This window comes from Salmo salar, chromosome 08 (genome assembly GCF_965601325.2).
Source record: "Salmo salar chromosome 08, fSalSal1, whole genome shotgun sequence".
Lineage (NCBI taxonomy): Eukaryota > Metazoa > Chordata > Actinopteri > Salmoniformes > Salmonidae > Salmo > Salmo salar.
Window position 1 is genome coordinate 1,257,501 of NC_138298.1, and position 5,000 is coordinate 1,262,500.

At 40.9% G+C, this 5,000-nt stretch overlaps 9 non-coding genes across 9 annotated transcripts; all 9 read left to right on the top strand.

Moving 5' to 3' along the window:
- The first annotated feature begins 249 nt into the window (after positions 1 to 249).
- On the top strand, positions 250 to 368 carry LOC145882418 (5S ribosomal RNA). Its single transcript, XR_014393986.1, has one exon. It is a non-coding gene; the product is annotated as a 5S ribosomal RNA (ribosomal RNA).
- Positions 369 to 777: 409 nt separating this feature from the next.
- LOC145854010 (5S ribosomal RNA) lies at positions 778 to 896 on the top strand. The gene has a single exon (XR_014374895.1). It is a non-coding gene; the product is annotated as a 5S ribosomal RNA (ribosomal RNA).
- Positions 897 to 1,305: 409 nt separating this feature from the next.
- On the top strand, positions 1,306 to 1,424 carry LOC145882419 (5S ribosomal RNA). Its single transcript, XR_014393987.1, has one exon. It is a non-coding gene; the product is annotated as a 5S ribosomal RNA (ribosomal RNA).
- Positions 1,425 to 1,833: 409 nt separating this feature from the next.
- LOC145882949 (5S ribosomal RNA) lies at positions 1,834 to 1,952 on the top strand. The gene has a single exon (XR_014394521.1). It is a non-coding gene; the product is annotated as a 5S ribosomal RNA (ribosomal RNA).
- Positions 1,953 to 2,361: 409 nt separating this feature from the next.
- Positions 2,362 to 2,480, top strand: LOC145882420 (5S ribosomal RNA). Its single transcript, XR_014393988.1, has one exon. It is a non-coding gene; the product is annotated as a 5S ribosomal RNA (ribosomal RNA).
- Positions 2,481 to 2,889: 409 nt separating this feature from the next.
- Positions 2,890 to 3,008, top strand: LOC145854011 (5S ribosomal RNA). The gene has a single exon (XR_014374896.1). It is a non-coding gene; the product is annotated as a 5S ribosomal RNA (ribosomal RNA).
- A 409-nt stretch (positions 3,009 to 3,417) lies between these two features.
- Positions 3,418 to 3,536, top strand: LOC145882421 (5S ribosomal RNA). The gene has a single exon (XR_014393989.1). It is a non-coding gene; the product is annotated as a 5S ribosomal RNA (ribosomal RNA).
- Positions 3,537 to 3,945: 409 nt separating this feature from the next.
- Positions 3,946 to 4,064, top strand: LOC145854012 (5S ribosomal RNA). Its single transcript, XR_014374897.1, has one exon. It is a non-coding gene; the product is annotated as a 5S ribosomal RNA (ribosomal RNA).
- A 409-nt stretch (positions 4,065 to 4,473) lies between these two features.
- LOC145854013 (5S ribosomal RNA) lies at positions 4,474 to 4,592 on the top strand. Its single transcript, XR_014374898.1, has one exon. It is a non-coding gene; the product is annotated as a 5S ribosomal RNA (ribosomal RNA).
- The last annotated feature ends 408 nt before the right edge of the window (positions 4,593 to 5,000 follow it).

The following is a 5,000-nucleotide window of genomic DNA, read 5'->3' on the forward strand; positions in this document are numbered from 1 at the left end:
CAAGAATATTGTTGCTGAATGCAGCTTGTGTGTGCTTTGTGCTCCTTTGCCCTGTTCAAATGATGAAAGGAAATAAAGTTAGTATTTTATCCAACTACCTGTGCTAAAAAGTGATGGGAACAGTGTTTGTAATTTCTTCTACTTTTTCAGTGACACAAAGTTCAAGCTGCTTATCTAATTGGTGAAAATGCAATGTCTGTTTATCACACTCACTTTGACTATATATGTTGTAGCAAGAGATTGTTTCTCGCTTACGGCCATACCAGCCTGGGTACGCCCGATCTCGTCTGATCTCGGAAGCGAAGCAGGGTCGGGCCTGGTTAGTACTTGGATGGGAGACCGCCTGGGAATACCAGGTGCTGTAAGCATTTTGTCCACGAGGGTGTGCCCCTGCACTATTTCATCAGCAACACTGCCTTGTAGTAAGCATTTAATGATGAATTGACTAAATGCAGCTTCCTGCCTTTTTAATAGGATCAAATTTCCTTGTGTTTTCAATTAGCATCTGCCTTGTATTTATAAGACAAACAAGAATATTGTTGCTGAATGCAGCTTGTGTGTGCTTTGTGCTCCTTTGCCCTGTTCAAATGATGAAAGGAAATAAAGTTTGTATTTTATCCAACTACCTGTGCTAAAAAGTGATGGGAACAGTGTTTATAATTTCTTCTACTTTTTCAGTGACACAAAGTTCAAGCTGCTTATCTAATTGGTGAAAATGCAATGTCTGTTTATCAGACTCATTTTGACTATATATGTTGTAGCAAGAGATTGTTTCTCGCTTACGGCCATACCAGCCTGGGTACGCCCGATCTCGTCTGATCTCGGAAGCTAAGCAGGGTCGGGCCTGGTTAGTACTTGGATGGGAGACCGCCTGGGAATACCAGGTGCTGTAAGCATTTTGTCCACGAGGGTGTGCCCCTGCACTATTTCATCAGCAACACTGCCTTGTAGTAAGCATTTAATGATGAATTGACTAAATGCAGCTTCCTGCCTTTTTAATAGGATCAAATTTCCTTGTGTTTTCAATTAGCATCTGCCTTGTATTTATAAGACAAACAAGAATATTGTTGCTGAATGCAGCTTGTGTGTGCTTTGTGCTCCTTTGCCCTGTTCAAATGATGAAAGGAAATAAAGTTTGTATTTTATCCAACTACCTGTGCTAAAAAGTGATGGGAACAGTGTTTGTAATTTCTTCTACTTTTTCAGTGACACAAAGTTCAAGCTGCTTATCTAATTGGTGAAAATGCAATGTCTGTTTATCACACTCACTTTGACTATATATGTTGTAGCAAGAGATTGTTTCTCGCTTACGGCCATACCAGCCTGGGTACGCCCGATCTCGTCTGATCTCGGAAGCGAAGCAGGGTCGGGCCTGGTTAGTACTTGGATGGGAGACCGCCTGGGAATACCAGGTGCTGTAAGCATTTTGTCCACGAGGGTGTGCCCCTGCACTATTTCATCAGCAACACTGCCTTGTAGTAAGCATTTAATGATGAATTGACTAAATGCAGCTTCCTGCCTTTTTAATAGGATCAAATTTCCTTGTGTTTTCAATTAGCATCTGCCTTGTATTTATAAGACAAACAAGAATATTGTTGCTGAATGCAGCTTGTGTGTGCTTTGTGCTCCTTTGCCCTGTTCAAATGATGAAAGGAAATAAAGTTTGTATTTTATCCAACTACCTGTGCTAAAAAGTGATGGGAACAGTGTTTGTAATTTCTTCTACTTTTTCAGTGACACAAAGTTCAAGCTGCTTATCTAATTGGTGAAAATGCAATGTCTGTTTATCACACTCACTTTGACTATATATGTTGTAGCAAGAGATTGTTTCTCGCTTACGGCCATACCAGCCTGGCTACGCCCGATCTCGTCTGATCTCGGAAGCTAAGCAGGGTCGGGCCTGGTTAGTACTTGGATGGGAGACCGCCTGGGAATACCAGGTGCTGTAAGCATTTTGTCCACGAGGGTGTGCCCCTGCACTATTTCATCAGCAACACTGCCTTGTAGTAAGCATTTAATGATGAATTGACTAAATGCAGCTTCCTGCCTTTTTAATAGGATCAAATTTCCTTGTGTTTTCAATTAGCATCTGCCTTGTATTTATAAGACAAACAAGAATATTGTTGCTGAATGCAGCTTGTGTGTGCTTTGTGCTCCTTTGCCCTGTTCAAATGATGAAAGGAAATAAAGTTAGTATTTTATCCAACTACCTGTGCTAAAAAGTGATGGGAACAGTGTTTGTAATTTCTTCTACTTTTTCAGTGACACAAAGTTCAAGCTGCTTATCTAATTGGTGAAAATGCAATGTCTGTTTATCACACTCACTTTGACTATATATGTTGTAGCAAGAGATTGTTTCTCGCTTACGGCCATACCAGCCTGGGTACGCCCGATCTCGTCTGATCTCGGAAGCGAAGCAGGGTCGGGCCTGGTTAGTACTTGGATGGGAGACCGCCTGGGAATACCAGGTGCTGTAAGCATTTTGTCCACGAGGGTGTGCCCCTGCACTATTTCATCAGCAACACTGCCTTGTAGTAAGCATTTAATGATGAATTGACTAAATGCAGCTTCCTGCCTTTTTAATAGGATCAAATTTCCTTGTGTTTTCAATTAGCATCTGCCTTGTATTTATAAGACAAACAAGAATATTGTTGCTGAATGCAGCTTGTGTGTGCTTTGTGCTCCTTTGCCCTGTTCAAATGATGAAAGGAAATAAAGTTTGTATTTTATCCAACTACCTGTGCTAAAAAGTGATGGGAACAGTGTTTATAATTTCTTCTACTTTTTCAGTGACACAAAGTTCAAGCTGCTTATCTAATTGGTGAAAATGCAATGTCTGTTTATCAGACTCATTTTGACTATATATGTTGTAGCAAGAGATTGTTTCTCGCTTACGGCCATACCAGCCTGGGTACGCCCGATCTCGTCTGATCTCGGAAGCTAAGCAGGGTCGGGCCTGGTTAGTACTTGGATGGGAGACCGCCTGGGAATACCAGGTGCTGTAAGCATTTTGTCCACGAGGGTGTGCCCCTGCACTATTTCATCAGCAACACTGCCTTGTAGTAAGCATTTAATGATGAATTGACTAAATGCAGCTTCCTGCCTTTTTAATAGGATCAAATTTCCTTGTGTTTTCAATTAGCATCTGCCTTGTATTTATAAGACAAACAAGAATATTGTTGCTGAATGCAGCTTGTGTGTGCTTTGTGCTCCTTTGCCCTGTTCAAATGATGAAAGGAAATAAAGTTTGTATTTTATCCAACTACCTGTGCTAAAAAGTGATGGGAACAGTGTTTGTAATTTCTTCTACTTTTTCAGTGACACAAAGTTCAAGCTGCTTATCTAATTGGTGAAAATGCAATGTCTGTTTATCACACTCACTTTGACTATATATGTTGTAGCAAGAGATTGTTTCTCGCTTACGGCCATACCAGCCTGGGTACGCCCGATCTCGTCTGATCTCGGAAGCGAAGCAGGGTCGGGCCTGGTTAGTACTTGGATGGGAGACCGCCTGGGAATACCAGGTGCTGTAAGCATTTTGTCCACGAGGGTGTGCCCCTGCACTATTTCATCAGCAACACTGCCTTGTAGTAAGCATTTAATGATGAATTGACTAAATGCAGCTTCCTGCCTTTTTAATAGGATCAAATTTCCTTGTGTTTTCAATTAGCATCTGCCTTGTATTTATAAGACAAACAAGAATATTGTTGCTGAATGCAGCTTGTGTGTGCTTTGTGCTCCTTTGCCCTGTTCAAATGATGAAAGGAAATAAAGTTTGTATTTTATCCAACTACCTGTGCTAAAAAGTGATGGGAACAGTGTTTATAATTTCTTCTACTTTTTCAGTGACACAAAGTTCAAGCTGCTTATCTAATTGGTGAAAATGCAATGTCTGTTTATCAGACTCATTTTGACTATATATGTTGTAGCAAGAGATTGTTTCTCGCTTACGGCCATACCAGCCTGGGTACGCCCGATCTCGTCTGATCTCGGAAGCTAAGCAGGGTCGGGCCTGGTTAGTACTTGGATGGGAGACCGCCTGGGAATACCAGGTGCTGTAAGCATTTTGTCCACGAGGGTGTGCCCCTGCACTATTTCATCAGCAACACTGCCTTGTAGTAAGCATTTAATGATGAATTGACTAAATGCAGCTTCCTGCCTTTTTAATAGGATCAAATTTCCTTGTGTTTTCAATTAGCATCTGCCTTGTATTTATAAGACAAACAAGAATATTGTTGCTGAATGCAGCTTGTGTGTGCTTTGTGCTCCTTTGCCCTGTTCAAATGATGAAAGGAAATAAAGTTTGTATTTTATCCAACTACCTGTGCTAAAAAGTGATGGGAACAGTGTTTGTAATTTCTTCTACTTTTTCAGTGACACAAAGTTCAAGCTGCTTATCTAATTGGTGAAAATGCAATGTCTGTTTATCACACTCACTTTGACTATATATGTTGTAGCAAGAGATTGTTTCTCGCTTACGGCCATACCAGCCTGGGTACGCCCGATCTCGTCTGATCTCGGAAGCTAAGCAGGGTCGGGCCTGGTTAGTACTTGGATGGGAGACCGCCTGGGAATACCAGGTGCTGTAAGCATTTTGTCCACGAGGGTGTCCCCCTGCACTATTTCATCAGCAACACTGCCTTGTAGTAAGCATTTAATGATGAATTGACTAAATGCAGCTTCCTGCCTTTTTAATAGGATCAAATTTCCTTGTGTTTTCAATTAGCATCTGCCTTGTATTTATAAGACAAACAAGAATATTGTTGCTGAATGCAGCTTGTGTGTGCTTTGTGCTCCTTTGCACTGTTCAAATGATGAAAGGAAATAAAGTTTGTATTTTATCCAACTACCTGTGCTAAAAAGTGATGGGAACAGTGTTTGTAATTTCTTCTACTTTTTCAGTGACACAAAGTTCAAGCTGCTTATCTAATTGGTGAAAATGCAATGTCTGTTTATCACACTCACTTTGACTATATATGTTGTAGCAAGAGATTGTTTCT